The following is a 17,528-nucleotide window of genomic DNA, read 5'->3' as shown; positions in this document are numbered from 1 at the left end:
AGGCAATAATACTGGAGTGGCTTGCCATTTCCTTTTCCCCAGGGATCATACCTTAATGTATGTTAATTTTGATTACTTGCTCCCCTTAAAAAAGGGCAAAAACACCTTAAAACCAAAATTGTGTGTTTAAACACTCTGCATATCAACTACTAAATCTAAAATATTAATGACTCTTACATCTACTTTTATACTCACATTAAAGAGATAAATACTGAAAAGCCTAAAACAATGGATTTTAATACTAATAATTCTTATAAATACATCTGTTTTGGAGATAAGTTATTTTCAAAGCAATTGCTACCAGAATCTCAGTTATCACCCCTGAAATCTTTTTCACTCTCATACCCTGTGTATGTTACTCACCAAGCCCCATCTGGTCTATTTCAAAAATAAATCATCAATCAACAGAGATACAAATCCAACACCCTATTTCTGCTTAGACTCTTTCCATGAAGTTTTATCTCACATATGACAAAACCCAAAACTCACAACACACAGCACACTACACTAGAGCCACACTAATCTGTCCTTCAATTCCTCTCCATTCCCCAGTCTTTTTTCCCCATTCCATGGCCTTCACTACAATACAATCTCTGCTGTGAATAATCCCTCCTGTTTTCTTCACCTGCTCAATTCCTTATTCATTGTTCAAGCTTTAACTCCAATTCAATTTCTCTTACCCCAGTAATCAAAATCAGCCCTCCATGACAGTTGCAACTTTTTCTTCATAGAATTAAAAAAATATATTTCTTACATATTTGTTTGTGTGATTATGTATACCACTTACCTTCCTCACTACACTGTAAAACACCAGGTGCACATTTTTAAACCAGCACAGAGTAGGTATACAACATTTAAGAAGTTTAATTTGTGGAATTAATGAATCTGTTCTAATTCAAGAATGGCAGTGAAGTTGAAAGCTCAAAGAGAATGAGGATCATTAAAGTGCTCAAAGGACATTACAAATCTTCCTAAACAAATTCAAGAGGAGTATGAATGGCATGAGGGGGACAAACTAGATTATTAACATAAGGGATTAGGCAAAGGTTTGGTGTTGAGAACACAGGGAGGAAAGAAAGATGAAAGTAGTAAAACTGTTAGATTAGTCTCTACTAATTGGAGAATGCCTATTTCTGTGGCATCATTCTGCAACATAATTTACCTCTCTGCTTTTGTCATACTGCAAGAGAAAACACCAGGTTTTGGAAAGAATCCATATTCAAAGAGCTAAAGATGAAATGTAACACCTAGACTACAACAGTTTAGTTCTTTCCTAAAGAGCAACTCTACTAAAATGGAAGAGTTTGGGGGAGAGAAGATCAAGAAGAGATGAAGATGTAGTAGCTTAATAAGAAACAAGAAAGTCTGAGAAGGAACAAAGATATTTAAAAGCAACTGAGGGGAAGTTCGGAGAAGGCAACGGCACCCCACTCCAGTACTCTTGCCTGGAAAATCCCATGGATGGAAGAGCCTGGAAGGCTGCAGTCCATGGGGTCACTAAGAGTAGGACACGACTAAGCGACTTCACTTTCACTTTTCACTTTCATGCATTGGAGAAGGAAATGGCAACCCACTCCAGTGTTCTTGCCTGGAGAATCCAGGGATGGGGACCCTGGTGGGCTGCCGTCTATGGGGTCGCACAGAGTCGGACACGACTGAAGCGACTTAGCAGCAGCAGTAGCAGAGGGGAAGTCTTGCTGGATGACACAGTGTAAACTACCCCTTTCACTCCAATAAAATCTTTAGGAATGGCTTGGTTTTATTCATCACCAAAAAATAATGTTGGTATTACATTTTTTATGTTTCTTACTTGTTTTCTACTTTGCAAGAACTCTTGAAAAGAGCTCCAAGGACAGAGAATGGTAGTCTAAGGAAGAACAATTTGTCCCCCCACCACACAACAATTATATTATGAAAACACATAGGCAGTTAAACTGAATGATAGAGTATTCTATTTCTTATTGAAAAACAACATATTTCTTCAGGTCAACTAACCAATTAGCAAACTGGTTAATGTAAGGCCATAATGAAGTCAAGGATTTTGAGTCTGGATCCCTATGATTCATTAATATTTCTATTCCAAAATGAAAGGCTATATGCCTAATCTTTGGTAAACTGCCTTTCAAATGGGAGAAGCTGGATAGTCCATTAAAGGCAGACAAGAGAGTATGAATAGACGAATGAAAGTCATCACTATCATTATTGGCAAAATTTAAAGTATACATCACACGAATTCCGAATCCAGGGTCATATTAGTTTATGAAAAGGGTCAAAGAACCTTTGAAAGTTTGGAAAATAACTATTTCGGTCTCATGTAAATTCTTTCAAGAAAGTTCACCATGCCATGTAATTTTAAGTCTAAAACAAACCCAAGTGAATGCTTTCCAAGAATAAATTAAGGATTACATTATAATGTAATTATCTCACTTTAATGATGCTTAAAGTAATTAAACAATTTAACAGAGGGAAAAGAATCTATGAAAGGTCCTGTTAACTGTTGACCATAGTAGAAGAGTTTTAAAAAAAAACACATTTTGTTTAAATTCCTCTCATGTTTAGATCTAACAAAAGCAATAATGTAATGCAAGTAGTAAGTAACATCAAATTCCTAATCATAATTAAAAAGACAGTACAAAATGTCTACTCTTTCCTATTTAACCATCTGGAACATGTTAGAGACTCCCTGAAAGCAAGAAAAATCTGCAAGTATAATTACACTCTGGGACTATTAGCATGACATGCTTCAATAAATACTCCTAATAGGATTTGCTGATATAATAATTGGCACTAAAATGGATGGATTTTCTTTATTTGGCTATTTGTTCTTACTGACTAAATACTCAAGAAAACCAATAAATTGTCCCTCCAATAGAAAACAAACAAACAAACAAAAGTCCACCAAGCAAGGACAATGTGTGACAGGTTGCAGAGGCAGAACGTAAGGGATGAGCAGAGAGCAAAGATTTGCAAACACCTGAGTTCAATTTTTATTTTCCCTCCCACTGTTTCCCTTTCTTTCTTCCCTCCTCTAACCCCAATCTGGCATGACTATCTGCTCTCTGGTCAGAAGTGACTTGGTTAGGGTTAAAAGAAAATCTTATATGCCATCTTGGAGTTGGTCAAATTCCAGTAGGCTGAAAGCCTTCAGACAATAACATGGGAAAAGATTCAAAACTCACTCTACTCCTGATGGATTTGGAGATGTAACATTTAGTTACCTAAACTGGAAAGATTAAGCAAAGGAAGAACCCAACCAATCAAGATGTTCAGGAAGACAGTTCTGGCAGCTGAGCAACAGAGTGAAGGGGGCTGTTTTAATAGACTAGTTCTGATACATTGAGCAGCTGAACCAGTGCAGCAACAGTGGGGTTGAATGAGACATTGGACTAAACCAACAAGAGGAAGAGGTGAAAAAGAGAGCCCCAATTGTCAGCATGTATGAATTATGAAAATAATTCATGTTTTTCTAGAATTAATGCAAACATTTATATATCTATTCTACAAATATAGAATACACATATAATTCTTTACAGTTTTAATGATCAGTGCACATATTAAGAGCATCTCTATTCATTAAATTTTTAACATAATTTTATTATTAATTTTATTTCTTTTCAGCTGTGCTCGATCTTGCTTGCTGCATGCAGGCTTTCTCTAGTTGCAGCAGCCGGGGCTACTCTCCAGTTGTGGTGCTCAGATTTCACATTGTGATGGCATCTCTTGCTGCATAGCAAGGACTTACAGACTCCAGCAGTTGAGGCACATAGGCTTAGTTGCCCCATGGCATGTGGAATCTTCCCTGAGCAGGAATCGAGCCCATGCACCCTGTGTGGGCAGGCAGATTCTTAACCACAGGACCAACAGGGAAGTCCACTAAATTTTTATACACACAACTTCTCGTGTTATTAAAATATTCTTTTACATTGTCTGTAAAATATTCTTGTGTGTGTGTGAGAGAGTTTTTAAGCAGAGTGTGGGACTTTAGTTCCAATTTTTTGCTATTAAAAACAATGCTATGATGAGGCATCTTTCTGGCTAAAACTTTACTTTCATTCAGGATTATATTCTCTAAATAAGTCCTACAAACACCAAGTGTCCTGTAATAGGAGTCTAGGTGTATATTAAAGACATTTAGCCAAGACTGAGTTTACAGGAGATAACAGATGTCTGAGAGAGAAGCTAATGAATTTTCAGTTATGTACACATTAATTATGAATATGACATCCAAGTAGATCTGTCTAGCTGACTTCCAAAGTAGAGGGATATAAAGGTCTTCAGAATCAATGACATATTGATAATAATGGAATAGATGAGAGGACCAAGAAAAAGTATGTCGAGAGGAGAATGGATTACTCTGGAAACATTCCCATATTTAAAGAAGGGGGCAGTTATAGCCAGAAGATCAAGTAACAAAAAGAAAGAAAGAAAGAAAATGAATAAAGATAAGAGGAAAACCAGAAGTTGAGAGCAGAGAGACCATAATGTCCAGTTTCAAGAATTATTTTGAACCTGACAAAACAATCTCAATCCCTTTGAGGATAACAGCAACACATATCTACACATCTATCAGCTATCACATATTGTTTCACAATTGCAACAGTAAATCACACTGCATTCCTTCTGATGACCTCTTTTTGTTGTGAATCTGAGTTTATGGTAGGTGCTGTGATAAAAAGCAAGCACCATGTGGAAATCAACATGAAACAGGAAATGAGGGTCGCAGTGCCCAAGCTAAGCCCAAGATGTGAGAAGTTATGCAGTACTCTCAGATGCACACATCCTATTAGTAAGCAACTGCGGTCATTTAAGAATAAAATTAAAATATTACTTCTTTGAATTCATGTGTATTATTTTTTCAAACAGCTGCTAAGTTGCTAGCACATACATACTTATTAACTTTTTTGACCTAATTACTTAATAAATGTATCTATTAGGTATTCCTTGGATCGAAGGATACTTTGAACTCAGAAATAGTCGTTACATCTTTACCAGACCCTTAGTTACATCCATTATACCCTTACTATGAATATATTCAAACTAAGAATCCCAAAAAAATGTAGATAGTGAAAGCAAACTTTTATTAACAAATGAATGGAAGATTTATCAATCTGAGTTTAGGAATAGAAGTATGGAATAGGAATATTCCAAAGACATAATAAATATTATTATAAATATTATTCACAAATAATTCATAAATATTATTCACAAAATTAACAGATCAAAGGAGAAGAGCCAAGTGATGACTCCAAAAGTTACTGGTAAAACACCTGATTAACTTCAACACTTCTGATAAAATTTTTAGAAAAATCATTAAGATTTTTAAGAAACACTTTAGTTTATAAAGGATATCTAGAGAACACAGAAAATACTGTAGATAACTGTGAAATATATGAAGCATACACTTTAAAAACAGAAACAAGTCAAGGACATTCACTAATCACAACCTGCATTCCACTTGTACAGGGAATACTTAGTCTTTCTAGCATAGTATATATAACAGGAGGTGAAAGAATTAGTATGAAAGAAAACTTGGCCAGAAAATGGGAAACAAGAAACTGGCTTATCACACATAGCATAATTTTGAGGACTAAGTCTAAAGGTGGCATACATTACTTTTACTCACATTCTAGAGACTGCTGCTGCTGCTGCTGCTGCTAAGTCGCTTCAGTCGTGTCCGACTCTGTGCGACCCCGTAGACGGCAGCCCACCAGGCTCCCCCGTCCCTGGGATTCTCCAGGCAAGAACACTGGAGTGGGTTGCCATTTCCTTCTCCAATGCATTAAAGTGAAAAGTGAAAGTGAAGTCGCTCAGTCATGTCTGACTCCTAGCGACCCCATGGACTGCAGCCTACCAGGCTCCTCCGTCCATGGGATTTTCCAGGCAAGAGTACTGGAGTGGGGTGCCATTGCCTTCTCCGTTCTAGAGACTAGAAGTCATTTAAATAGACATTCCTAATGCAAGGGAGGTGGAAAATACAACCTAACTCTGTGCCCAAGAAGAAGAGGAAATTTTTAGTGTATATCTAGCCACCCTGTGCAACAAACCAAGCTGGAAAACAATTTAGCGCTAAAACTGAACGTGCAAATATATATATATATATACTCTATGACCTAGCAATTCTATTCCTAGGTGGAAATGCCTGTACATGTATATACCACTAGATACTGTAAGAAACTCACTGAAATATTGTTCATAATAGCAAAAACAAAAACAGGATAAAATAATTCATCACATATTCATAACTAGTTATGAAAATAAATGTGCTACAGAGCAATGCAAATGAATCTTAAAAGTAGATCTTAAGAAGAACACATACAATATACTGCTTTTATACTGTTCAAAAATGAATGAATCAATAGAGTATGTGTGTGTGTGTTAAGTCGCTTCAGTCATGTCCAACATTTTGCGACCCTATGGACTATAGCCCACCAGGTTCCTCTGTCCATAGGATTCTCCAGGCAAGAATACTGGAGTGGATTACTATGCCCTCCTTCAGAGTATCTTCCCAACCCAAGGATCAAACCTGCCTCTCTTATGTCTCCTGCATTGCCAGATGGCTTCTTTACCACTAGTGCCACCTGGGAAGCCCCAGAAGAATATATTACTTAAGTATAGATATATATGTAAAATGTATTTTAAATTAAAAAATAACAGTCACAAAATTCAGTATAGTGTTTACATTTAGAAGGTAACAAAATGAGGATGTGCTGAGAAAGGTTTATTAACACTGGGAGTTTCCACTGTATTGGTAAAATTCTATTTCTTAGGCTGGTATTTATACTACTGCTTGGTCCGTATTAACATACTAAACAATATTTTATGTCTACTTTCTAATGGAAGGCAATAAATTTTTATTAAATGGATTAAGGAGATTACAGAACAGTATTTTATGGAGAATAACTTCAATGTTTTCAAATATTCAGCTAACCCTATTTCTTTTCTTATTTATTAATCAAAATACATTGTCTTGATTACCTAGATAACTATTCAAGAAACTACTGGTTATCACATAAATGTAGTGAAGAATTTAGAGTTTATTTAAAAACTTTTAGCAGTTAACCATCCAATTACTTCCCCAATCATATGACCATTCAGTAAATTCTAACTGACAGCCACGTGGAAGTCTCAATGCTCTTCCTGAATTGTGACCACAGTGGTTATTTTTTGAAACTACAGAAGTATTAACAATGAACAATTAAGTGATGAAGACGAAATAGCTCTAAGCAAGATTAAAGTACAAGCAAAGGAAGAAATACTTGTATTCTGCCCTCCTGAGTAAAGGTGGGAAAAAGGAGGAGTTGTTTTCCACAGAATGATCTCCAGAGGAATTCCAATGAATAAAACTGTCAGGGCAAGAAGTAGCATTAGGATGTTAAGGAGCTATTAAATCCTTTTCTCCCAGCATTATTTAAAGTGTAGCTTCATTGTTTGATTATAAATCAACAGTATTATTTTTTAAAATACTGATGCTACAGAATTATGGAAATTTTTCCATGTATACTACACATTTTAAATATTCTATCTCTGACTAACTTTGTGACAAACCTTAATATCAGATATCATTTTTGTACTGCAAGATGATAACTTATACTGAAACCTTGAAAACACTGACTAATTATAATGAAAAATCATCTGACTGGATGAAAACTGAGATACCCAATATTAACTGAGGTAATGGAAAACAGTTTTATTTCAGTAATTCAAATTCTATGCATATCATAAAAACTGCTATAAATGCAATCCAAAGAGATTTACCATGGGAGTAATAACAGTAAGAGGCAATGAGGTTTGGAGAAGAGAAATTAGATGGGGCTTGAGAAGCAGGCACAAGAAGAAATACCATCATTTAAAGAAGCTCCTATCTGGAAAGAAAGCAAGAGAAGACAGGCTCAAGCACAATGACAACAGTAGGAATATTTGGCTCTGAACCAAGAAATATCTCGATTAATGCCACTTGGGACTAGGGGCAAATCAAACTAATGAAAACAAAGGAATGTACAGTGTAATGACAAAATAAAGATTGACCAAAAGGAAATAACATATAATCTCAATGCTACCTCAAGAAGTGACTAGATTTTTAAGGAATTTTTGACACTGACAGATTAAAGTAGAGAACGGGAACTGAGAGGGAAAGAAAGGTAAATTATACAACTGATGATGCTACAGTTGCAGGTCATATAAAAATGATTAATCATTTATAATAAGCAGATAAAAGCTGTGTGTAAGTTACAAGATATCCAAATTAACAAAGTCTTATTTAAAATATGTAGTACCTTTTAGTCATCACTAAACCTTCAACTTGTGGGGCTTTCCATTTGCTCTATTATCCCCATTTTGTAAAATATTTCAAATCCTATATATAAGAGCTTAAATCTGATACCTGTCATAAATTCTTCCCAGACAATAGTCTTAACTACCCTCTCACTTTGAACTTCTACAGTTTTAATGGTCTTTGTTACAGTACACACTAACTATACATGTGATGGTTAGAGATGATTAACCAGTAATTTCATGTCTGCTATCTTCAAATATTAAACTTCACACTATAAAGTTTATAATAAAAGTATGCTGGTTTCACCAAGTAGAATAAAATTCCTTAATAAGAAAGTACTATATTTTATGCCTCAGAGAAAAATATTAGAATATTATAGTACAATATATAGTAACTTTTATCCTACCGAATACCCCTTGAGACTTATCTATATATCATTCATCATAGTCTACCTGTCCACTTTCTATATTTTCATATCACTGTCAAAATTAACAACATTATTCTCATGGCACCAGACTGCCAATTTAGACAAAATTAGTGTATCTCTCTTAAATGTGTCTCCAACATTAAATCACAAAGTTCTGTCAATTCTCTCATCAGTCGCTAAGAGATCTGGGGATTCTCTATTTACAAATCTTTGCCAAGGTTCTCAAATAATGTACATGGGCTTATAAACCACTTTAGTGCATTATACACACAGAACAGTACCTTAAGAAATGTTTTTTATTTACTTACTTTCCTCCTAATTATTCCTCACAAGTTTTTTGTAATTCCCAGCTAAAAACTATAAAATGTATATTCAAGGCCCCCCTTTAGTTTCTCCTGTCTTTTCTTCTCTCAGTTACTCACAAGGCTTTAATATTCTAATTACTGGGATTATCCCCCAATTCCACATATATGCATAGCCATATACTTTCTGGGGAGGCCTTACAAATAGCTGTGAAAAGAAGAGAAGCGAAAAGCAAAGGAGAAAAGGAAAGATATAAGCATTCGAATGCAGAGTTCCAAAGAATAGCAAGGAGAGATAAGAAAGCCTTCCTCAGCGATCAATGCAAAGAAATAGAGGAAAACAACAGAATGGGAAAGATGAGAGAGCTCTTCAAGAAAATTAGAGATACCAAGGGAACATTTCATGCAAAGATGGGCTCAATAAAGGACAGAAATGGTATGGACCTAACAGAAGCAGAAGATATTAAAAAGAGGTGGCAAGAATACACAGAAGAACAATACAAAAAAGATCTTCACAACCAAGATAATCACAATGGTGTGATCACTCACCTAGAGCCAGACATCCTGGAATGTGAAGTCAAGTGGGCCTTAGGAAGCATCACTATGAATAAAGCTAGTGGAGGTGATGGAATTCCAGTGGAGCTATTTCAAATCCTGAAAGATGATGCTGTGAAAGTGCTGCACTCAATATGCCAGCAAATTTGGAAAACTCAGCAGTAGCCACAGGACTGGAAAAGGTCAGTTTTCATTCCAATCCCAAAGAAAGGCAATGCCAAAGAATGCTCAAACTACCACAGAATTGCACTCATCTCACACGCTAGTAAAGTAATGCTCAAAATTCTCCAAGCCAGGCTTCAGGAGTATGTGAACTGTGAACTTCCAGATGTTCAAGCTGGTTTCAGTAAAGGCAGAGGAACCAGAGATCAAATTGCCAACATCTGCTGGATCATGGAAAAAGCACGAGAGTTCCAGAAAAAGATCTATTTCTGCTTTATTGACTATGCCAAAGCCTTTGACTGTGTGGATCACAATAAACTGTGGAAAATTCTGAAAGAGATAGGAATACTAGACCACCTGACCTGCCTCTTGAGAAACCTATATGCAGGTCAGGAAGCAACAGTTAGAACTGGACATGGAACAACAGACAGGCTCCAAATAGGAAAAGGAGTACGTCAAGGCTGTATATTGTCACCCTGCTTATTTAACTTCTATGCAGAGTACATCATGAGAAATGCTGGTCTGGAAGAAGCACAAGCTGGAATCAAGATTGCTGGGAGAAATATCAATAACCTCAGATATGCAGATGACACCACCCTTATGGCAGAAAGTGAAGAGGAACTAAAAAGCGTCTTCATGAAAGTGAAAGAGGAGAGTAAAAATGTTGGCTTAAAGCTCAACATTTAGAAAACTAAGATCATGGCATCTGGTCCCATCACTTCATGAGAAATAGATGGGGAAACAGTGTCAGATTTTATTTTGGGGGGCTCCAAAATCACTGTAGATGGTGACTGCAGCCATGAAATTAAAAGACACTTATTCCTTGGAAGGAAAGTTATGACCAACCTAGACAGCGTATTGAAAAGCAGAGATATTACTTTGCCAACAAAGGTCCGTCTAGTCAAGGCTATGGTTTTTCCTGTGGTCACGTATGGATGTGAAAGTTGGACTGTGAAGAAAGCTGAACACTGAAGAATTGATGCTTTTGAACTGTGGTGTTGGAGAAGACTCTTGAGAGCCCCTTGGACTGCAAGGAGATCCAACCAATCCATTCTAAAGGAAATCAGTGCTGGGTGTTCTTTGGAAGCATTGATGCTAAAGCTGAAACTCCAATACTTTGGTCACCTCGTGTGAAGAGCTGACTCATTGGAAAAGGCTCTGATGCTGGGAAGGATTGGGGGCAGTAGGAGAAGGGGATGACAGAGGATGAGATGGCTGGATGGCATCACTGACTCGATGGACAAGAGTTTGGGTGAACTCCAGGAGTTGGTGATGGACAGGGTGGCCTGGCGTGCTGCGATTCATGGGGTCGCAAAGAGTTGGACACGACTGAGCGACCGAACTGAACTGGACTGATACTTTCTTCAAAATTTGATCAAAATTTCTATTTTTTAAGAATACTTGCCTTCAACCCCATTTTGATCATTGTTTCTTGAACATTTTCTATTATGTATTACGTTATACTTGTTCATATGCTTTGTTTTCTCATGCTGCACTGACATAAAAATTCTATTATACAAATATATTCCTAGCCACAGCAATCGCAGAAGGCAATGGCACCCTACTCCAGTACTCTTGCCTGGAAAATCCCATGGACGGAGGAGCCTGGTAGGCTGCAGTCCATGCGGTCGCTAAGACTTGGACACGACTGAGCGACTTCACTTTCACTTTTCACTTTCATGCATTGGAGAAGGAAATGGCAACCCCCTCCAGTGTTCTTGCCTGGAGAATCCCAGGGACGGGGCAGCCTGATGGGCTGCCGTCTATGGGGTGGCACAGAGTCAGACATGACTGAAGCGACATAGCAGCAACAGCAGCAACCACAGCCATGCATGTTTCCTTTTAATTTTAATTTGATATTTCTTACACTAATTTCAATTTTTATAGCTAATTTATCAAAATACTAAGGAATCTTCTTCCCCCACTGAAATTACTTACGTGGTACCTATATGGTTAATTTTATGTGTCAACTTGGCTAAGCCACAGTGTCCAGATATACAGTCAAACACCAGTCTAGATGTCACTGTGAAGGGTTTGTTTGTTTGGGTTTTTTTCCATGACATTAACATTTAAATCAGGAGACTCTGAATAAAGCAGATGACTCTCTGTAATGTGTGTAGTCCCTCAATTTATTCATTTAAAACATATACTGTCTGCTGCGTGCTATCATACATTCTGAAGATTCAAAGTTGATCTAGATTCCTCTTCTCAAGGACTTGGGAGTTGGTGTGGTCTAGATGAAGAAACAAATAATTAAAATAAAATAATAAATATTATAAGGTTATGAGCTCAAGATACTATTCATGGAGCACAGGGAAGGGACTCATACATTAACTGAAGCTCCTACATCAATTGAATCTTAACTGCCTATTAATGAAAATATCATTCATCATAAGAGTCACCCTTGGAAACCAATTATATACCTTAAAAATACAAAAATAAAGTAAAAACATTTTAAAAGAACAGAATGTGAAAACAAGCACAATATAAATACTACATTGTTACTATTCCTCTGGAGTGATTACTTTGTAAGAACTGGCTAAGGAATCTTAAGAGTAAGATTTAGAATGTTGAAGAATCTTTTCCCAGTTTAAAAGGCCAAACTGATTAACTCAAATTGGAAAGACACACAAATCTCACAGTTCATAAATCTCAAGCATACTATGTAAAATAAACACTGTAAAATGGGATTAGTCTTTCGATCTTTGAAATGCCTATTAAATCATAAAATCCTTATTTTGAAAGCACCTTAAGTATACATGAAGAGTGACTGAAATTTAAGTTCATTTAAGGATACTTCCAATTAATTTGCCACACACTTTTTTCACACTTACAACTACACTACCATATATTACCAAGAAATATAAAAATTCAGGTCTATGTTCACAATGTAAAATATGACCACTAAATTTAAACATTAAAAAATTAACTTAAGAATAATAGTTAAATCTTTATCAGATAGTGTAACATGGTAAACGAAACAAAATTTTTTTTCTCCCCCTGGATTGGTCTTATATTTAAACAAGGAGATCTCCTTAATTACCAGTAGTCTGAGAATTTATAATATTTCACGACTCTGTCAGATTGGTGTATTAATGACCATTATATAAAATGCCTGTCAATATCATTGTACAGTATTTTTTTCTTTGGGTTAGTAATTATAAAGGAAAGCATCTTCTAACATTAATTAAACTGGTGGTATTATTAAATGAACACAATCTCATATTTTATCACAAGTATTCTTTATCAACTAGTTAAACCTATAGTCCCATAGTGTGCACATAATAAACATGAATGAATGAACAAAATGTTAAATGAATGAACAAAATGTTCACAGGCCTGAGATTTCTTAGTCTGGAGTCTCTCATGACCTTGCTCCTATATTTTCATATGAGCACTGCTTTTTTATGAAGACTCAGAGATTTTCCTTTGGGACTTTAGAGGCCCTCCATATACAGATCCTCTAAGAAACTACATAAAGAGTATCATGCTAATGTTTCATGAAACACCTGGAGCAAATTATGAGAGATCTCTATTGCACCTATAAAATACAAAAAACATTTGTATTCAAATATCTTGCTGCCAAGTTGAAAGTTCAACAACCTTTGTGCCTAAGCTGGAAGGTTAAAAAAGTCCTAAGAAATCTATTAGGGTGCCACAAGAGCCCTAGGGGAACCCACGTTAATTAAACAAGGATTTAACTACAATATCCTTGAGTAAGTCACTTAACTTCTAGGAGCTTCCATTTCCTCACCTATGAAACACTGAAGTTGGTCATGCCAAGATTCTACAGAAAGCAAAGCAAATTTACCTTCACTATTCCTTTGGAAGGCAAGAAGCTTCTAGAAGCCTTATTAAAAAATGCTTTTTGACTTTGGGTGATAGACAGCTTTGAGACTTCAATAAAAAGCCAGACACTTTACCTCAAAATAATTTTAACAAGGACAAAACTTTGTATATAGTATCAGAAAGTTGTTTTTTTTTTTTTAGTATCAGAAAGTTTAATGACCCTCTGAAGTGGTGCAAGGAACACATATTATAAATTTCTGTTCTGTAAATTTATATAGAATTCAGTAAACTGGGGACATGTTACCAAGTTTGGAGGGGGAAAAAAGCACTTTGTACCTAAATCTTCTGGGTTTTTTTTAACAAATGAAATGTACTTTAAATTTCAAGTAATAGCAAAGAGGAATCAATTACTTCTATGACTATCAAAGAGAAACCTGGTTTTGAAGAACTGAAAACGACTAGCTTAGATAATTAAGCTATGCTGGTAAATCAAGCGTTCCAGATTAACTGACACCCTTATGATTATATCTCAATCTCAATTCTAATGAACCAACTGTAACAAAAATATTTACTTAGGAATTCCAAATTTAAACAAATAGGTGTTCCTTTTGATTTTTTATTTGGACAATCCATTTGGAGATAGGCCTCCAATAAATATATAAATGAAATACAAAATATTTAATTGCTAAAATGGCTTAAATTTCTGAAAGATTAAATAGCAGTCATGTATTTTGAGTTTAATGGTTTCATCACATTATAATTTATAATTAAGATAGGTTAAGTCTATTAAGCTGCAACTTGAATTTGCTCATTATTTTACATTGCTAAGAGAAAAAATTAACTTTTCCAATGTAAAAAGAAAGAAAGTAGAGGGGCCAGACTTAGCACACAGAGGGGAAAAAGAAACAATTATACAATTCTGTAAAGATTAATTAAATACATGCATCTAATATTGGTGTTAAGGTTTTACAAATCATCTTCAGAATAAGCCAAAAGGATACTAATATCTGCTCTTACAGCAGAGGTTCCAATGTAGATTTTTGTGTGTGTGTGCATGCTGCTGTTAGGATTTCTCCTGTCTAAAATGGGTCCCTGGGGAACTAGCAAGAAGAAATTCTTTTATTATTTTCTGATGCAATAAAGGGAGAGGTTTTTCCAGTACTGAATTTAAGGAAAATACGTAATGACTCTGCTCCAGTTGTTATGGCAATATCCCTATCAGGAATATAAAAGTAAAATGGCTACAATTTCTGGCATATTTCTTTTTGTGTTTTTAGTTAAACAATATTTAATTTTCTTAAGGAAGATTTTTTCATTAGATTAGGAAGTCATAAATTAAAACTTTTATTATAAATTACAGTTTGTACAATTCACAAAAGAAAAACATTTAAACACAATTACATACTCCACTTATAGCAATAGGGATTCTTGCTTCTACAATGTTTTATTTACAAATTACTGAGGAATTACTGTGTTTACTTGAATAACTTGTATATTTCCCAGCAAATATCTGGAACTTAATTTACAGTCATCCTTACAAGCCTAATTTATCTTCTAGAGTCTTCTGTTTATCAAAGATTGGTACACTTACTAAAAATGATAACCAGTAGCAGAGTTAAATTAGAATCTAGATTTAGCACTTCTCTCCTCTTTGGTTGTTTCTTTAGATTTCTAAGAAGATTTCTTGGAGCTGCAGATAAATGGGTGAGGGTAGACTTCATATGTAAATTCCTTTATGCAAGACAGCAGGAAATTAGTAAAAAAAAATCAGAGCTTTATTCCCAGGATTTGCAACTAACCTGCTTTTGTGACATCAGGTATAAGATAACTTCTTAGGAACTCAGTTTCTGGAGTCTGTAAAATAAGGATATCGGAGCACATGATCTCCAAGTTCATTTCCAATTAAAATAGTTAAGTTTACATTTATGGAAGTGTAGGAAACAGAATTGGAGTTAAGTTCATTTGAGACTACAGCTATGCATGTAGGAACAGAAGATGGTAAAGAAATGTCAAAAACAAAATACAAAGGTCACATTTAAAGTTTCCTCTCACAAGTTAGGTTTGGGCTTATGACTAAAAATGGCCAGAAAGCCCACCAGTTTTATCCAAATCCCCAGCATCGTCCCTTCAAGATGCCACTATTCTAATGTCCACAGGAGTGCAGCCTATGAGTGTGTTTTCTCCCAATATAACCCTTCCTGTACCTGGTCCAAGAAGAACTGATCCAGCTCATCTAGATCAGGGGTTAGCAGATTTTTCTGTAAAAGGCCAGACAGCAATACATCAGGTTTTACAGGCTATCCAGTCTCTGTACAGGATAGCAAGTACTCAATTCTGCCTTCAACGTATAGAAGCAATCATAGACTACACAAAAATGAATGAGCATGGTGGCTATGTTCTAATAAAACTTTACTGAAAACAGACTGTAGGCAGGATCTGGCTCACAGACTGTAGTCTGCCAACTCCTGATCTAGATCACACCAAGAAACAAGATGGTATAAATCAGCTATTCTAAATTTTTCAGAGTCCTTTCACAGCCTAGAGTAAGAGACAGCATAATACAGTAGAAAGTACTATGCAGGTACTTCGTGTGTGTGTGTGTGTGTGAGCACATGTGTGTGCATGTGTGCACATGCACACTCAGTTGTGTTCGACTCTGCAATCCCATGGACTATAGCCTGCCAGGCCCCTCTGTCCATGAGATTGCCAGGTAAGAATACTGGAATTGGTTGCCATTTCCTTAGTTCAGTTTCTACTCCAGGGGATCTTCCCAATTCAGGGACTGAACCCGTGTCTCTTGGGTCTCCTGCATTGGCAGGTGGATTCTTTACTACTGTACCACCTGGGAAGCTCCAGATGTGCATACTAGATGCTTAATAAATATAGATTTCCTTTCTCTTCTGAATACCACCATCCCTCAAAATTTACTTCTAGAAATCACTTATTCTGGCCCTCTCACAAGAGGTGGTCCTTGGTCCTGCCAAATATGCTCCTGGTAAAAAGTTGGCTTAAAGCTCAACATTCAGAAAACGAAGATCATGGCACCCGGTCCCATCACTTCATGGGAAATAGATGGGGAAACAGTGGAAACAGTGTCAGACTTTATTTTTTTGGGGCTCCAAAATCACTGCAGATGGTGACTGTAGCCATGAAATTAAAAGACGCTTACTCCTTAGAAGGAAAGTTATGACCAACCTAGATAATATATTGAAAAGCAGAGACATTACTTTGCCAACAAAGGTCCATCTAGTCAAGGCTATGGTTTTTCCAGTGGTCATGTATGGATATAAGAGTTGGACTGTGAAGAAAGCTCAGTGCCGAAGAATTGATGCTTTTGAACTGTGGTGTTGGAGAAGACTCTTGAGAGTCCCTTGGACCGCAAGGAGATCCAACCAGTCCGTTCTAAAGGAGATCAGTCCTGGGTGTTCATTGGAAGGACTGATGCTGAAGCTGAAACTCCAATACTTTGGCCACCTCATGCGAAGAGTTGACTCATTGGAAAAGACCCTGATGCTGGGAGGGATTGGGGGCAGGAGGAGAAGGGGAGGACAGAGAATGAGACGGCTGGATGGCATCACCAACTCGATGGACATGAGTTTGAGTGAACTCCAGGAGTTGGTGATGGACAGGGAGGCCTGGCATGCTGCGATTCATGGGGTCGCAAAGAGTGGGACACGACTGAGGGACTGAACTGAACTGAACACTATACCACTGGAGAAGGGATAGGCTACCCACTTCAATATTCTTGAGCTTTCCTTGTGGATCAGCTGGTAAAGAATCCGCCTGCAATGCAGGAGACCTGGGTTTGATCTCTGGGTTGGGAAGATCCCGTGGAGAAGGGAAAGGCTACCCACTCCAGTATCCTGGCCCGGAGAATCCCATGGACTGTATAGTCCATGAGGTGGCGAAGAGTCGGACACAACCGAGCGACTTTCACTTCACCATTATACCAAGATTTTAGTGCTCCTTCACTCCTCCCCTTACCCACCCCGTTAATCCAAAGCTGCAACTTCATAACCTT

The 17,528-nt window shown here is 36.6% G+C and overlaps 1 protein-coding gene across 11 annotated transcripts in view; it reads right to left on the bottom strand.

Annotated features, from left to right (window-relative positions):
• NCOA1 (nuclear receptor coactivator 1) overlaps positions 1 to 17,528 on the bottom strand; it is a 219,117-nt gene that overhangs the window by 113,739 nt on the left and 87,850 nt on the right. For 2 of the 11 annotated variants that reach the window (XM_070379206.1, XM_070379208.1), the window contains exon 3: positions 15,307 to 15,361. The exons of 8 other annotated variants lie outside the window; for them this stretch is intronic. The gene's annotated coding sequence lies outside the window, so the exon portion shown is untranslated. Of the gene's footprint in view, positions 1 to 11,890; positions 11,912 to 15,306; positions 15,362 to 17,528 lie in introns of those variants that run through there. One more of the 11 variants, XM_070379209.1, reaches the window with a different exon arrangement.

This window comes from Bos mutus, chromosome 11, assembly GCF_027580195.1.
Source record: "Bos mutus isolate GX-2022 chromosome 11, NWIPB_WYAK_1.1, whole genome shotgun sequence".
In the NCBI taxonomy this organism is placed as follows: Eukaryota; Metazoa; Chordata; class Mammalia; order Artiodactyla; family Bovidae; genus Bos; species Bos mutus.
Note: the sequence above shows the minus strand (reverse complement) of the source record. Positions and strands in the feature narration are given on the sequence as shown.